The 18820-nt window shown below is 36.2% G+C and overlaps 1 protein-coding gene across 2 annotated transcripts in view; it reads right to left on the bottom strand.

The window, feature by feature from the left end:
* The window catches only part of TRPC4 (transient receptor potential cation channel subfamily C member 4), a 195069-nt gene that overhangs the window by 153590 nt on the left and 22659 nt on the right, over positions 1-18820 (bottom strand). Inside the window, exon 1 of one of the 2 annotated variants that reach the window (XM_060637297.3) lies at positions 1917-2015. The exons of the other annotated variant lie outside the window; for it this stretch is intronic. The gene's annotated coding sequence lies outside the window, so the exon portion shown is untranslated. Of the gene's footprint in view, positions 1-1916; positions 2016-18820 lie in introns of those variants that run through there. 2 annotated transcript variants of the gene reach the window in all.

Here is an 18820-nt window from a genome sequence, read left to right as displayed (position 1 = left end):
GTCCTTTGCTCATTATTAGAAGGTGCAGGAGGGTCAAAAATGTGTACCTTCTCCGCCCTGAGAAGGTACTTTAATATAGAAAATCAAAGCAAACTACCTCATACCTTTTACACAGAGTTTTATTCAGGGTAACTTACCTACAGGGGCAATGGGTGAGCGGACGATCCAGGGCCCTGTGTATGTAGGTATTCCCCACCCCTAGTCTCCCCCAAGTCCAGACCTTAATCCCCAGCTTTTATGGAGTGAGGAGCGTGATGGTGAGGTCACAAGGTTGTTATCTAAAGTGGGGCCCTCTGTGCACCAGTGTGGAGAACAAGATGGAGGGCCAAAGATGGAATCAGTGTTAATAGCACTGCTACATTCATGTGAGATGTAGCAATGGTAAATAACTGAGAGTTTCACTCTCAATGTTAAATTGAGCCCAGAAGGTTAAAGCTCAGTAGGATTGTGAGGCATGCTAACTCTTACTTCCTTCACTATATGGAGAGTAGTTCAGATTGAGTATTTAACATTCTAAAAGCACTCTACAGTTAACAGAAAAGTAGAAGGTGTAAATATTGTAAAATGCAATCTCTTCCTTTTGTCTTGAACTTTAAAATCTTTTACTCAATCTTTTCATGTCCTTAGAATTAACTGAGTTTATTTCTACACTGAACTCAAACATCAGTTATGCAAATCAAAGGCAAATTAGGTTTTTTTTAAACTAGATTGCTTAGAATACTCTTCATAAAGGTTCATTATGCACAAGGAATTTAGCATCTCTTAAATACCTCCAACAAGTATAGTAATTACCATAGCAACTTAAAAGATTAAATTTATTTGGCAAAGCAGTTTTTCCAGGTTATTTGGTTATTGTCCAAATTTGTGATAGATTTGCTGTCCAGAGAATTTTGTTATTCTGTGCAGTTATTAATCCTATGACATTATGATCATTTTAATGATACAAAGCTGTATTATGATTTCTAAATACTCATCCTAGAAGTTTATTTCTTTAGTATATTGGAATACTTAAGACTACACTTAAACCTGCTTTCTTTTTTAATGTTTATTTATTTTGGTGGGGGAGGGGCAGAGAGAGAGGGAGAGAGAGAATCCCAAGCAGGCTCAGTGCTGTCGGCACACAGCCGGACACAGGGCTTGATCCCGTGAACTGTGAGATCATGACCTGACTGCTTAACTGACTGAGTCACCCAGGCACCCCTTATAGGTGCTTTTATTATTATTAGCAGGCATGTTAACAATTTCTTTTCAATTCAATTAGCTCTATGCTTTGGATGTTTAACAGATATGATAGGATTATTTACATAAATGGCACAGCTTATTTTCTATCAAGTCTTCATTTAGCTTTCATTAAATAAAACAAGTTTTCTTTAAGTCAGTTCTCCTGTTATTCCAAAGGTTGGCATAAACTAATCGCAAGTATTGATTAAGAAATGAGAACAAGCTATCAACGATTTCATCAAATCCCCCATTCCACTCTGGCTCTGTTACAAACAGCTCTTGGGGTGCCTGGGTGGCTCAGTCAGTTAAGCATCTGACTTCAGCTCAGTCATGATCTCAGGTTCGTGAGTTCAAGCCCCGCATCAGGCTGCATGCTGACAGCTCAGAGCCTGGAGCCTGCTTCTGACTCTCTATCTCCTTCTCTCTCTGCCCCTCTCCCGCCCATACTCTGTCTCTCTCTGTCTCTCAAAAATAAATAAAACATTAGAAAAACAAAAGTAAAAAAAAAAACAAACAAAAGAAAAAAAGAAAAGAAAAACAAACAGCTCTTAAATCTCTGCTAATTTTTTCTGCTTCTTGGGGAAGCAGAAATTTGAGGAAAACTGAGATCTACTCTGATTCTGATAGATATGATCCCACACCCCTTCTGGTAAAACAGTTAGTTTTGTAAGCAGTTGCTGATTTATTAAACTTACCATGAAAATGAAGATGGGGGGTAGATATTTTAGATGTGAATTTTCCATTTTCCACTCCAAATTAGAATTCAAAAGTGTCATGATATTAAAAACTTTGTAGGCTCTCCGTATGCACTGGTGGAACATTTAGATGAGAAGTGAAAAAATATTTCCATCAATCAAATATTTTTGCCTACATAGTATCAGAAATTGGAATATCTATAAATATTTGCTTTTCTTACTTTGAGCCAGATGTTTGACACATTACAGTTACAGCTCTCTGCCGCTGAAACCTTCTGTCACTTAATCTCAGATTGGCCACTGCTCCCAGAGACTTAGTCTCTTTATCAGTCGAGGCAGAGAATGACGCCCATGCAGGGCTGTTAGTATACAAATGTAGTACGATGTAAAAAAGCGTCTGATACACAGGTATTGATGGTGATTATATTTAGTTTCACTGAATTTTCACCTGGAAAATTGCTAGATGTGAGCTCAAAAAAAAATTGTCCTTTTTTTTTGTTTAAATTGAGCTTAAATTTTCCTAAATTAAGACAAAGGTAAATGGCACATTTATTCCATGAGATACATAATAGAAATGCAATGATCTGTCTATAGTCTTATTTTTTAATGCAAGAAATATTTATTAATTTTATAAAATTAGTTCTCAGACTAGTAGAGAGATATTGATTAGCTAGGTTCAGAGTTTACGAGAGAACCAATTTCTAATAATCTACCATCATCCCATGCATTTAATATTTACCTGTCAGCTTCAGTTTTATAAGGTTGGGAAAGAATAACTGTGTCTCATAAAATTAATGAGGATATGAATGAATTACTTTTACTTGAGGTATTCCCCAAGATGCAACATACTTAGATAGGTAGATGGGTTTAAGAGCTGTTAAGATAAAATATATACATTTGTAAACAAATTAATTTTTACCAATTATTTAATTTTTAATAAAAATGGAACGAACAGAACACCAAATAAGAGTAATTTTCATATTATGAACCAATGTAAATGAGAAAGTTATGATATAATATTTGATACTTTAAACTTTGTGGCATAAATTAATATGAATTTCATAAATCTATATTTTGAATAAATAGTCCCAGAAGAAGAGTATTTCTCTTCTATATAAAGGCTTGATTTTTTAAGCTAAAAATCAGTCAAATCTTTTAAAGAAAATAAAATTTTCAATATTTCTAATTTATGAAGAGTAATCTAATAAATCGTATATACAATAGTAAGCAATTGATTTCACACACTGCAACTGATCAAGCATTTCACCATCTTTCTTTTGACAGGAAATATTTGGAAGAACGTTTGTCTAAGCTTAAAGTCAGTCCAAATCTTATCTGTGCTGTAAGGAGGGAATATGCTCCAAATGTAAACATATTTATTGTTACTACGGAATATAACAAAATTTTTTCTAAAACTGTTTTTACTAGATAAGGAAGATACCTCCATAATGGCAAATATTTTAAAAATTGGGTGTTCTCTCTTTAGCAGAAGATCTATGTAAGCTACCTTGAAAGATAATATAAAATTGTTCACAAAACAGCCAGAATAAATGAAAAGATCATAGTAGATAGATATTCCACTACATCATCCTTCATTCCACTCTAGTTGAACGACAACTGGGAACCATAGTTGTGCAGATCCTTTACACTGGATTTGTAAGACATTCACTTACATTTATAAAATTAAAGTATGGCTTAATTATGGCGTCTGGTAAGTTAAGAAAAAGAAGACATGAATCTTTTATTCCAATATCCCATTATTGAATACAATAATAAAATCAGATACTTAGAACAATTAGTTATTTATTCTCTCATTTATTCATCCATGGAAACTTTATTGAACCTCTACTATCTTTGGGCACTAAACTGAGAATTAAAAAACATAAAGACATGACTGAATGGAAGAAGATATTTGCAAATAACATATCTGATAAGAGGCTAGTATCCAAAATATATAAAGAACTTATTCAACTCAACACCAAAAAAATGCCATAAATAATCCAATTAAAAATGGGCAGAAGGGGTCCTTGGGTGGCTCAGTTGGTTAAGCATCTGACTTTGGCTCAGGTAATGATCTTGCACTCTTCGTGAATTCAAGCCCTGTGTCTCAGGCTCTGTGCTGACAGCTCAGAGCCTGGAGGCTGCTTTATATTCTGTGTCTCCCTCTCTCTCTGCCCCTTCCTCCCTACCTCTCAAAAGTAAATAAACATTAAAAAAATTTTTTTAAATGGGCAGAAGACATGAACAGATATGTTTCCAAAGAAGACATCCATATGGCCAACAGACATATGAAAAATGCTCAACATCATTGATCATCAGGGAAATGCAAATAACCACAGTTATCACCTCACATCTGCCAGAATGGCCAAAATCAAAATCACAAAAAACAAGTGTTGACAAGGATGTGAAGAAAAAGGAACGCTTGTGTACTGTTGGTGGGAATGCAAAGTGGTGCAGTCACTGTTAAAAACAGTATGGAGGTCCCTGAAAAAGTTAAAAATAGAATTACCATATGATCCAATAATTCCACTACTGACTATTTACCCAAAGAATATGAAAACACTAATTCAACAAGACATATGCACCCCTGTGTTTATTGTAGCGTTATTTACAACAGCCGAATTATAAAAGCAGCCCGAATGTCCATTGATAGACAAACGGATAAAGAATAGTAACACACAGACACACAGACACACACACACCCTGGAATATTACTCATATTACTCAATAATAAAAGAATGAAATCTTGCCATTTGCAACAATATCAATGGAGCTAGAGAGTATAATGTTAAGTAAAATATGAGAAAGACAAATACCATATGATTTCACTCAAATGTGGAATTTAAGAAGCAAACCAAATGAACAAAGGTAGAGAGAAACTATAGAGAACAAACTGATGGTTACCAGAAGGAGGTAGGTGGGGGGATGGGTGAAACAGATGAAGAGAATTAAGAGTGCACTTACCACGAAGAGGACTGAGTAATGTATGGAATTATTGAAGCACTATATCGTACACCTGAAACTAATATAACACTGTGTGGTCATTAAACCAAAATTAAAATTAAAAAATACACATGTACATATGAAAATATGGTTCTTCCTTTTAGGAAGCTCATATTTTTAGATGATGAGAAAGCTACATAAAGTATCAGGTATAATATGAGGAGTGCAAAAATATATTTAGAAAGACTTACAGATACTTGGAAAGCATCACATAAAGGCAATATTTGTGATTTTTTTGAGTTTATTTATTTAGTTTGAGAGAGAGAGAGAGAGAGAGGGAGAGAGAGAGGGCAGGGGAGGGGCAGAGAGAGAGGTAGAAAGAATCATAAGCAGGCTCTGTGTTGTCAGTGTGGGGCCTGATGCAGGGCTCGAACCCACGAACTGTGAGATAATGACCTGAAGCGAAATCAAGAGACGGACACTTAACTGACTGAGCCAGTCAGGCACCCCAGAAAGGTAATATTTGGACTACGTTTTGAAGGATAAAAAATGTATCAGGTAGGGGACAAAAAAGTTCATTTTTGGAAGATGGGAACAGTGCAAGGATGGAATCATAAAAACCCCACGTATACTTAGAGGAAGTAATTTGGCTAGATGGAGTTCTGGAATGACATATACATCAAAGAAGATAATTCTATGGCAATGTAATTTTTTATTATAAAGTACATTAATTAATTCATTTAAAGAGCTATTGGATGCCTAATCTATGCTAGGAACTGGATTTAAAACACTCCCACTATTTTCTTTTTAATTTTGAAATAATTTTAGATTTACAGGAATTGCAAAGACAGTACAGAGAGTTCATCCGATGTTAATGTCTTACACGAGCATGATCTTCTACCCAAAATAAGAAACTGATGTTGGCAAAATGCTATTAACTTATTGACAGACTCGATTATGATTTTACCCTTTTTCCCCTCTCATATCTTACTTTCTTCTGGGACCCATCTCGTACACTGCACTCAGTCACCATGTCTCCCTAATCCAATCTGTATCAGTCTCTCCATTTTTCCTCGACTTTCATGACCTTGACACTTTTGAAGATTACTGGTCAGGTGTTTGGTAGAATGTCCCTCAATTTGAGTTTGTCGGCTTTTCCTCACAATTAAACTGATATTACAGAACATGGGGAAAAGATGCCACAGAAGTGATGTGGCCATCTCATGGTGTCACTGCACAATATGAACACGACTTATTACTGACAGCGTTAACCTTGATCACGCCATGAGGCCATGGCTGCCAACTTTCTACACTCTTCTATTTGATAGAAGTGAATCAATAGTCTGACTCATGTTCAAGGTGAAGGGAATTAAGTTTCACCTGCCGGGAGGATTATTAAAGAGTTTTTGGACATATGTTAAAACCACTATGACAATTAATAATATCTTAGGGAGATACTTTGAGGTAATGAAAATATCCTTTTCCCCCTTGAAGTCTTGCCTGCTGATTTATTTCAGCATCCATCTGCAGATTCTGCCTGTGGCAACTATGAGTATGGGCACTCTAATGGTGATTTTCTATTTCTCTCATTCCTTCCATATTTACTACTTGGAATTCTACTTTAAGGAAAGTTTGTCCTTTCTACCCTTATTTATTCATTCGTTCAATTATTTATTTATATTGTCATGGATTTGAGGATATTTATTTTATTTTTGAGTTATAATACTATTGCCTATTTCTCTTGTTGCTCAAACTGTTTTGGCTTTGGCCATGGGAAGCTCTGTCAGGCACCTGTGTTCTCTTGACATGCCTTTACTGTTTTAACTTATTCATTTGTTGAACACTTCCTTACTTTCCAACACGACACAATGCTCCAGGCTCATTTGTATTTTTCTTGTCCCAATCCTGGATATACCATTTTTCAAAAGTGCCCCAGATCCTTTTACTGGAGCGTGGTGTTTAAACATTACTCTCTGGGTGCTAGGTGTGCATGCCGTTCCTAGGGTATCAGTGAGGTTCATTCTGGTCTTTCCCTTTACTTATTTTAACTTCTTTTTCTGACAATAAGAAACCTGGCTCTCAGGGTGCCTGGGTGGCTCAGTCTGTTAAGCGTCACACTCTTGATATTGACTCAGGTCATGATCTCACGGTTCGTGGGATCGAGCCCTGCAAAGGGTTCTGTGCTGACAGCATGGGGCCTGCTTGGGATCTTTCTCCCCCCTCTTTCTCTCCCTTCCCAGGTCATGATCTCACATGTTTTCTCTCTCAAAATAAACAATAAATATTAAAAAAAGAAACCTGGCTCAATATTTCTACAAAATGTTAACTTATTCATTGAACCTCAGTCCACACATAAAATAGTGTCAGTATACTAGACCATACCCCTGTGAGAAAAATATTACCAACCAGAGCACAGAGTTTTTGCATGATTCTTTGTGTCTGAGCCTTGTAATAGCTAGACAAAACATCATTTTCCAATGTTATTTAGATTATTTCCATTCTTCCCCATCACTCCTTTTTTTTTTTTTTTTTTAATTTCCACAATTCAAAGGAGATCGAGCATTAACAAATTATTGTGTGGGACAAAAGATGTAAAGTTCATGCTAGATCCCTTAAATCAAAGGGAAGAACCCTTGCTTGTGTTAATAATGGTGAAGAAACATCCCCTAACTTAAACATGACATGTCAATATTATCGAGTATCCTGGTGTATGGAAACCAATTAATATTTGTCATAAAGTAAACATCATTAAATTGGCATTGGTAAAATAAAAAATTTATGCATTCAAAGAGTATTATTGAGACTTTAATATATATTTGGCAATGCACTAGTGAAGTTTAAGAAGATATGATGTAGTCCTTCCTTAAAAGAAGTATCTGTATACTAGTCAGTGCTGTTCTAAGGACACACATAAAAAGAAGCGGCTGTGAGGTGCCATGCAGTAGTCATGGAGTACTTATTAAATTTGTAACCTGTTACAGCCTAAAGAGACCTTTAAGTGTGTAACATAGAAAGCAGTGTCAACAATTTTCACACATTGGGGTTCTGTTTTCAGGGTGGATTCTTTGGAAATCATTCTCATCCTGCCAAAGATCAGAAACCACTAAAATCTTCTCAACAAATGTCAGAGGAAAATAATGGTCACAATATTCACACAGCAAACAGATAAAGTAAAGAGACCAAGAATCTGGGAAACATAGAAGTTAAGTATTTTGTAGAAAATGTACTGGGAGCTCCAACATTACGCACCTCTGTTCAATAACAGTGGCTACAGGAATACAATTGTTCAACTTGGTTATCCCCAACTCAACTTCATCAACTTGGTTTTCACCACCTGAATTTCAAGCATCCCCTATTCTTGCAAGAATTTCCAGACCCTCCATACTCCCAGTAATGGCAGGCTCAGGAAGATTTTTCATTTCCATTCCCTGCTGCTGGACTCTCATACTTCTCTTAGCAAATAGATTCTCTAGACATTTAAAACTTCCATGTATTCCTTGATTTTCTATCTTTTTCTCCCAACATACCTTAATACATTCTCCTTAACAGCAGGGACTGCTTTGCCGATCCCTTTATTCCCACTACGTATCCTATAACTATCAGCTTTGTTTTGTCAAGCAAATGAATCAATACCGTGCACTTGAGCTATAGCCAAGAGCAGGTGGAGATGAAGTATTCTTACAATTTGCATTAGAAAATCTCTAGACAAAGAAGAGACTATTCTAAAGCAGAATTGTGTGGAACACTAAGGTGGATAAACAAATGATGATAAGTAAATTGTCAAAAGCAAATCTAAACTTCAGAAGAAATATTGTATTTGTTACATGTATTAAAGACTTCCCCAATTTTTTGGTAAAAGTAATTGAATGTTTAAAAAAAGTACATATTTTATATTTTTATAGTTTTAAATATATAAATATGCTTATTACATATATAAGCTCACGCAATTCTTTTTCCAAAATATGAACGGTAATTCTCAACTCATCGTTTAAAAAAATCCGAACAAAAGAATCTCCTTCTTGCTGTATTAGGTGGACCCTCTCAGAAAATGATCATCAATTTGTAGAGCCCAACATGGGCCAAACATATAAGTAGTTCCTCTTTACAAAGTCATATCTCACAAAGGCCTTTGCATCTCAGGAGCACATTATTATAGTATGCATCTAAGGTGCATATTATAGGAGCACATAAGAGGGAGAGATTAATATTTTCCCTTGTGAGGCTTACAAGAGCTTCACGGAAAAGGGCTAAGTGTGATTTTGACAAATAGAAAAATGTGGGAAAGACATTCGGTACATAAAAGAAAGCTCTGCCATTTTATTGACAATTCATTTTTTTCATTCAGTACCTGTGTACTCCACAGTTAGTAGGTGAGACTCTACAAAGTGCTGAGAATACTGGGGCAAGTCAGTCAGATCTGGCCACTGCCTTTCTGGAACATGTATTCATGATGGGGAGATAGAACCAATTTAACAAGAGAACCATGATGCTCTTCAGGAAGTGCAGACCAATAAAACGGGTGACATGATACTTAGCATCTGTGTGACTACTTCAGTCCCATTACTGTGCTGGGGGAAGTTTACTGGGCTCTGAATGACGTGAGGAGTGTGCCTTGGGCAGATGAAAGGGAACAACAGCAGCTGTAGACGGAGGAGGTAAAGCCCGGCTCCAAGGCTGGAAGGGGCTTGGCTTGTTCCTTCCGGGTTCAGACTGAAGGTCAGTGTTGTGGGAGCACCGGGAGGATGATCTGAGATGTGTGCAGGAAGGCATTACCAAGGCCACCAAGATAGACATCTTGTTAACGATGGACTTCAAGATCTTCCAGCTAATTGAGAACTGTGATCTAGAACCACAAAATCAGAGCGGATACAGAATTGTCTGGAAGGTAAAATACAGATAGTAAGATTCTTGATGGTCTGGATATTTAAGAAATCCTTTAGGTACTAGGAAGTAAGGGCTGTACTGGAGCAGGGAACTGATTAGAAACTTCCAGAGAAGAACTACAGTAAAAAAAAAAAAAAAAAAGCCGACATTCATTGGGTACTTGGTATGTTCTAGCCATCTGCCTTGTGATTAATACCCACCGTGCCATTTAATTCTCACAACTCTAAGAGGAAGAAACATTGTTATTGTACTTTATAGAAGCACAGAGAGATTAAGTAGTTCCCTCAGGCTGCATAACTAGTAAGTGGTTAGAACCAGGGTATGAGCCCAGGTAGTCTGGCTCCACACCTCTACACTTTACTCCTGCATTGTTTAGCTTTCTAATACAAATTGAAAATAACTGTGAAAAATGAATATCTGTTCATATACATATATGCATATATATGTATATATATATGCATATATATATATATAGTTGATTTAGAAAAGGTCATCACCTGTATTAAGAAATATTTTCAACTAAAATACTTTTATGCTTTACTTATAGGTTACAACTCATTTTTAGATTTCTTCAAATTTCATTTTGTGCATCTATAATAACAATGAAATGCCTGAGGACTTTAAAAAGCACAGGACGTACTATTTGGTGATTTAAAATGAACTATAATAGGCAAAGTGAATAACAAATGCAGACATAATTCTAATATATACATAATGTTTTGTTCTTTCAAAATGCTTTCACATATATGAATTCTCCTAACAATCCCGGGAGAAATGATATCCATTTTTAAGAGGTGAGGAAACAAGTTTGGGAGTTAATGTGTTCAAATGACTTCACACATAAAGACACAAAAGATAATTAAGATATATCTGTAAGGGCATGCCTTAACAACTAAGACCTGTGTCAACAAACTGTAAGTGAAAAATTAATTATATAAAATTCTTTTTTAAATTTAATTTAATTTTTACTTTATTTTTATTTATTTATTTTAATGTTTATTTCTGAGAGAGAGAGAGAGAGAGAGGAGCGGATGAGCAGGAGAGGGGCAGAGAGAGGGAGACGCAGAATCAGAATCAGGGTCCAGGCTCCTAGCTGTCAGCACAGAGCCCAATGTGGGGATTAAAAATTTTAATTTTATTTTTAACTTTATTTTGGAGAGAGAGAGAGAGAGATAAAGAGAGAGAGAGAGAATGAACCGGGGGGAGAGGCAGAGGGAAAGAAAGAATCTTAAGAGGGAAAGACAGGGGCTCGAGCCCACAACCCTGGAATCATAACCTAAGCCAAAATCCAGAGGTGGACATTCAACCAACTGAGCCACCCACGTTCCCCTATATATAATTCTTAATTGTCAAAAATGCCTTGATAATCTCTAACTGTTGATATTTTATTTTTATATGGCATAGATTATTTTAAATATATCATAAATAGATCACAGAGTTTCAGACCTGGAAAGTCATATACTGATCTTCTTATCCAACTCCCTTAGAGAATACTCATGTGTGAAAGAATTCAGATTTCTAGCATAGCTGCTACTGAAAACATTTTATACAATTTTTATTATATGAGCTAATGAATACTGATTAGCACTTGTCCCATAGGCAGAAAATAATTGTCTTGAGTTGAGGTTATTTATTTATTTATTTATTTATTTATTGACTGACTTCACAGCCAACACAGACCCCAATGTGGGGCTTGAATTCACAACCCTGAGATCCAGACCTGAGCTGAGATGAACAGTCTGTCGCTTAACTGACTGAGCCACTCAGGTGCCACTTTTTCCATTTAATAAGGATCCCTGTGTATAGAACACCACCAGCAGAAACAAGGTTCACTGACTGGTTGGAAAGGGACTTTTCTCTCGGTAGTATCTGACCCTGAGGTTTTGTTCCTTTGAAGGGTATGTTTTGCACTAGTTTGGAAGATTATGGTATTTTAGCTGGGACTCTGGGTAACAGTAAAGAAAGTAGTCTGGATACTACTAAATACATCCAGAATTCTGAAACCCATAGCTTAAAATTTGCTGTCAAGGTTTTGCATTTTATATTTTATAATGAACATCTGATAACAAGTCAGAAGAGCCAACCTAATGTCAATTCAAATGCCCAAAGAATGAATCTTTCCGTCAGTCCCTATGTCCCTATGTGTAAAGTTCTTCTTGGTGTCCTTAACTGTGACAGGTGCCACTGTTTAATTATTGAGAAACAGAAACATTTTTTTTCTTGAAATCAAATTGAATGTACTTCTAAGTAAAATTGGGAAGAATCAGAAATGTCATTGAAACAAGGGTAAAGTAAGAATAAGATAAAACCAGAGAAACAGCAAACGTAAACAGTGGAAATACGGAAGGGAAGTTTTGTAGAAAGACTCATGCCTTTATTGAGTTCGATGAGTTCAGTTATAACTGATGGAAATTTATCTGCACAAAAGTCCTTCTAAACAGAAAATATGGAAGGATTCTGGGAAGGTACCAGAGGACTCATCATACACTGCTGGATATCAAACCATTAAGAATATGGAAACTGAGTTAACGAGTGTGCTTTTTTCTACACCTTCATCTCTGTACCGTAGGAATGTTTTACACAGTGTGATCTCCATATGTTAACTTCGATTTTAAAAGAAATCAAAGGATAGCCTCAAGACATTACTGTATAGAACAAAGTATTTATTGTGCTTAATTAAAGACAAAAGAAAAAATAAAATAAAACTGGGGGGAGGGGTTTTGTCATTGTTCCTAGAGATCTACTGGTACTGCACCAAACCTGTATTGATACCAAAGGAGCTCAGATATCCATTTGCAAACATGTAGACTGGGCATTTAGAACACATATAATGAATAATTCCCTGAGCTACTACAATGACATCTATACAACTGAAATATTCTTCCCCGCATCTCTATCAACATCTCAAGTCAGTGTACCTAACCTATGAAAGCTCTTGTGTGTGTGGATAAAAAGAGGATGACTTGAGGTTGAGTGGTCTTCAGAGTCAAAGTGTGAGGTCGACAAGATTAGTTATACTCATTGCTCTCTTCCGATTTTACCTGATTAATCAGAGAGGGGCGGGGTAGTGTATGTTCTCCCACCAGTATGGAGTCTAAACATAAATGCCTGTGACTGCCTCTCACTCACTGCTCCATCAGGCTCTGGCCCCTTGGCCCCAGGCCCTTGGACTGCACCCTGCTAGCCTCTTCTGGCCCTGCAACATCAGACGGAGCCAACACACTATTCTTATTCTTCAAGAGTACTAAAGTTTAAAATTTCCATTCCCAAAGAACCGTCTAATCCAAACTCCAACCTTAATAACATCCATGAAGAAAACTGCAGAAAATTGTTTAAATTGGTTTATAGAAAAAATGATTTCTGGGGCACCTTATAAATTCAGGTTCTCTCTGAGAAAATTACAATGATTACATGTGCCAACTTCTTTCCCTGCCCTTTGTCCATATTTGATTAAGACTTCGAACTCAGCCATACACACTTCTCTCTCCGTCTCCTTTGCTCTCTCTATATACAGAGGTTGTTAATATGCTACAACAACTTCTCGCTGGCTTCAAAACCCTTCCTTCCTGATTCCCATCAGTGCTCATAACTACGTCTATAACTGCACAGCAATGTTACTGGCTCTTATGTAAACATTCCATTTGAGCATTTAGATTGGACACTGGCCAAAGCAAACAGTTCCCTAAAGTATGGATCTTTAAAAGGGTCACACTTATTTTTCAGCAAAATAACAACAACAACAACAACAACAACAACAATAAAAGTACTGTTGCTCTAACTAGTTGAATATCAAGAACCCCACCTAATTATTCCTGTGTCATAATTATAATACATTTTAGTATCCTTTAAAAGAAAAACAAATGCATATAACACAACGTAAAACATTGCAAATTACCTGAGGACAAGACACCTGGGTCCCTCTTTCTCTGTCACACCCATCTTGCTACAGAAAAGGTTCTCTCTGAACCCACTATAAGTATAAAGGGATTAAATCAACTTACGCTAGCCCAAAACATGCCCGCTGCATTGCCACATCCAAAGAGAAATGCAAAGAGAGTTAAAAGTTTCTCCATCTTTCTAAGATGAATTATAAGCCCATTGCTCTCCTTTGCGTCCATTTTGTTTCTGAAATAAATGACCAACTGTTTTAAAGCAGAAAAAACACCTAGAGTAAGGTGACTCATTAAAGGCTTAAAAAGTCCTTTAAAAATCATATTTGAGATCTTCAATTAAATGATATAAATTTAAGTTTCAAATTTTTGGATTGCACATGTGCTTTTTACTTATTCTCAGAAGAAGACTCACACCTTTTTGGTCATAGGAGGTGTCGTGGATCCTCTCATTACTGACCCCTTTCAGGCTGATGCGTGCTAAAAGACCTTGTTCCTCTCACATTTATCTCCTTTCTTCTTCTACTACTTACTTATAAGAACATTTCAAAGACTCTGTTCTCTTTCTTCAGAATACAAAGGAAGAAATGAGCATACCAATGAAGGAAATGATGTTCTATGAATTCAAAGCTGTGCTTCCAAATGATTATCTCAACGCTATGCTGAAAAGGTTCACCAAAACACCAAAAGTCCACGGCCCTTTAAGAGATCTTTAATGAAACTGAAATGAAAATAAAAACATGGGCAGGCCCGTCTCAGAAAATTACAGTAGTATTTGCTTTGTGAATCTTTGGGAGTGGGGGAAATGGCACCTGCTGCAATGGCTCTTGTAGGGAAAAGAAGCATGCCGCACATGACCAATTGCATAACTCTAGGGAGCTCATTCTCATCGTAGGAAAGAGTTTGGGGGAAGGACTTTGGTGGCACTGTGATGAACCAACCATATCCCTCTTCAGTGAAGTCTTCATTGCCTCATTTGCTAACAAAGTGCAGAGGGGCATCTGGGTGGCTCAGTGGGTTTCCAACTCTTGATTTTGGCTCAGGTCATGATCTCACAGTTTGTGAGCAAGCTTAGCGTGCAGCCTGCTTGGGAATCTGTCTCTCTCTCTCTCTCAAAATAAACAAATAAACCGGAAAAAAAAACAATGCAAAGACTATAAGATTAGACACAAAATACCAAACTATATGCTGCTGTTAAGAATATGCAATTTAAATATAAAGACAGCCACCAGTTTAATGTAAAAGGAGAATAAAAGGTACACCATGCTGCTTTGCATCTGTTGTTTTCCACTCAAGCCTTAAAAAAACTTTTCTTTAGAATTGTTTTGATTTTAGGTATTTTTCCTCATTTTTCCTAGGTTTCCTGACTCTTTTTTCAACAGTGTCTACAATTTCCCCCCTTCTTGGTTTCATTTTGTGTTTAATTTCTTGATCTTGTCAACTCACAGTTCTTTCATTTTTTTTCTTGTCCCATCATCTCCTCCCCACGTGCCTTTGCTATGGTTTGTGCTATTGCTTCATAGGAATTATTTTTAAACTCAGAGTAAAATGTCAGTTGCTTCTGCTCCTTATCATACGTTTTTAGCATGCTGTCTTTATCTCTTAACTTTATTTTCTTACCCCTACTCATTATTTTCCCGCAACAACTTGTACAGCTTCTGTACTGCTTTTTTTTTTTATGCTTATCCATTTATTTTGAGAGAGAGAGAGAAAGAGAGAGAACGCACACATGTGTGCTAGTGGGGGAGGGGCAGAGAGAGAGGGAGAGAGAATACCAAGCACAGAGCCTAACGTGGGTCCAGATCCCATGAACCCAACCGTGAGGTCATGACCTGAGCTGAAATCAAAAGCGCTAGCTCAACCAACTGAGCCACCCAGGAGTCCCTATACTGGTTCAGTTTTAACTCATCGGACATTGTGAGTTTTGCTGGGATAAGCTATACGTATGGCATTTGCCTAATAGAAGTACCAGAGCAACCTTCACACCATCTGGACATTTAGTTGATTTAGTTGGTAATGTCTTTATAGCCAGTGACGATGAGCAGCTGAGAGATTTTCAAAGTGAAAAGTTTTCTCTTCCTCCTCTGCCAAAGAGACAATGCTTCTTATGAGTAGTTCTTTCTTTATTCTTTCCCCTGGTTCTGGGAGATCACCTGACACTTTTAGGGGTAACTGTCAACCCATATTCATTGTTAGAAACGAGATATTTTCATCCTTTCAAGGTTTAGTGCCTCAACTGTAAGAAGAGTGTTTGGGCTGCATCTTTACAAGATTTGTTGTCACCTTCTTTCAATGGCGTTCTGCTTGGTCTCCATGCTTCCCATAATCCGTTATTCCATCAGCTTTCTGGGGTCTTAACTATTTTCTAATTTTAACAAAACTTGAGGTTGTAATTTTAAAATTTTTCTTATTTTCTTTGTACTTTATTGAGGAAGAATAGGCTATCTCTAAATAGGAAATCCCCACAAAGCACTAAATAGTTACTGTAGATTATCCTTAAATATAATTTTCTATAATTGAGCTCCTGAATCATAGTATCTTAATATTTTTCATTCAGTAGGATACTATTTATCTTCATGTTACGTCTACATTTCCCTCATAAATTCAGTACATTTAGATAAAATAAATGTTTTTTAATAACAATTTTCAAAAAAATCAGAGTATCAACTTGAACTTTTTACAACTCAAAATACTCAGGTAAAGAGGACACCTGAATTTTTAACCTCATATCTGGATTTAAATAATATTTTCATGAATTCATGCTTAGCATAAAATCAATTACTGAACAAAAAATTTTTAAAGGCACAATTGCCTGATAGCCATAACTTACAGAGATGATAATTTGAAGAAAAGGCTTTAAATGAGTAAGATATGAAATTAACATTGGAAAATAAGCATGACTGAGTATTGGAAATCAGAGCTACGCTGCTGGAATAATTGAATGTGACTTAAAGAGCTATATTGCCATTTCCCAGCAGGTAAAAGGAGTTCAGCACAACAGAGTTGAGGGATAGTTAATGAAAAAGTCAATATATTTCATGCTTCTACCCAAGGTGTTACTTTTCAAAAATCCAGTTACACCTAAAGGATTTATAAACTTGAACAGTATTATCACCGATACTGTAATATTAGTCTGTATTACATAAATATTAGCACAGTTTTCACCTAAAAGAAAAAAAATGACTCATATATGTTCTACATTGTTACCTGATTTTCAAAGATTCTGAGTACAATATTGATAAGATAATTAATTTTTTCACTCTTATCCATTCTTCCAAATTCTGTTCCCAATCCTAAGTTATGTGTTGTTTTTGAATACTTTAAGTCAGGTTTATTCTAACTTGGTTTTGACTGTTTTAAATGTTGTTATTTAAGGAAGGTTATTACTTAATATATTGATAAAAACTTTACCCATTGAGTTTTTTTTTAATAGAATTATGCTACTGGTAGAGAGTTAAAAACAATCAAGCCATTTCAAGGAAATTATTTTCTACAAACTCCAAACCACAAAAACTGTCATGTTGAAATAGGTTATATTCCTCGTCAGTTCCTAATTAAATTCTAAGACATGCAAGAATGTGTTCTTGTCATATTTCTTGTGTTAAGTTTTTTGCCTCGGAGCCCTCTCTTTGACATAGTTTCCATAATAGCATCGTTAGATAAATACAAAGTGACTGAGGATACACTTTTGTCTTTCTACCACATCTGGATCAATCCTGGATGAATCCTACTTTCTGATGTTTTTCTTACTTTTATATCCTATATATTGATTGCTGCTAGAGGAAAAAAACAACACAAAAGAAGAGCTGCATGCAAATATTTGGCACTACGGAACCCATCTTCTAGTGACAATTATCTTCTCAAAGTTGTTAGTCGACAGTACTTTTACTCGTTTCGGTCAGCCAACTTTCCATTCTCTTTGGTGTTTCTTGTAAGTTTTTAATTTTTTACTTATTGCCTCCTACGCATTACCACTCCCTCCTTCTCAGGAAGCAATGGAGCCTTCAGTTTCACTGTAAAACATGGTGTATGACTGTCCCATGTCCTCAATCCACAGCCATCCCCTCCCTAGTATTAGAGGTTTCGAGATGTTTCTTTCCTTAAAGGCAAAATGCTTTACCTATGTTCTTGTCCTAAATCTTGTTGCAATACTGACCTTTTCTTGCTCTTACATCTTGGCGATGGTGTGCAAACCCCACGGGTTTCTTATATGCTGTCACACCTCTTTCTTCTATGTCTTGCTAGCTATTGACAACACCCAAGATACTGGCGGGACTTGTACAGAAAGGAAGATGGTTACAGTGATTATAGCCAGTGATTAGAGCACAAGTCACTGGACAGTTTGATATGACACTAACATGGAAAGCCAAAAGAAAATGGAAGATAAATGTTTGTACCCTAGCCGCTCTCAAACTTATTTTTCAAATCAACACACAGGATGGATGGCATTCATATGTGTAGCATATCCCTACACACAATTCCCAGGACATGATTTATTTATTAGGAGTGAAATTATTAGAGTAAATATAAATATGCTCTTACGTTTAATTGTACCTTTTCTGAACTCTGCTACTTTATATTTAATAATGCATTTTTTTGCACCAAACTTCATATCTGATCACACAGGAATGCTACAACATTGAGATGGAGAACCATTGGTCCAGATCAGTGGTCCTCAGTGTGTGCTCAGAAGCATCGACATCACCCAGGAACTTGTTAGAGATGCAAATTTCCACACTTTACCCCAGACCCACTGAGCCAGAAACTCTGGGGCATAACCTAGCAACTTAAAGTGCTCTGATCTAGATGCTAGACAAAAAATTTTAAGAAGAAAACATTGAATTGTAAAGTCACGCTGGCAGAGTTAAAGCCCTTGGATAGTCTAAATAAAAACTGTCTTGCGCTTAGTAATTACTCAAATACATGTCAGTTGAATGAAATAATTCAGATGCTTTGTTACATATTTTTATAACAACAAATTTAGAGTTTTTTTCTATTTGAAAAGTATCAAAATGATTCAGTTGTATGCAGTTTAACTATTCTGTGCCCTGACACAAATTAATATATAGACAACGGACAATATCCACTTTTCTCTGTGCCACATATTAAGTATATGTCTTTATTCTTGTATAGGGAGAAGCACTGAGAAGAAGTTACGAATACATACAATAAGATTAATATTCCAGA

Source organism: Panthera onca, chromosome A1, assembly GCF_046562875.1.
Source record: "Panthera onca isolate mPanOnc1 chromosome A1, mPanOnc1 haplotype 2, whole genome shotgun sequence".
In the NCBI taxonomy this organism is placed as follows: Eukaryota; Metazoa; Chordata; class Mammalia; order Carnivora; family Felidae; genus Panthera; species Panthera onca.
The sequence above is the reverse complement of the archived record's forward strand: the minus strand, read 5'-3'. Positions and strand labels throughout refer to the sequence as shown.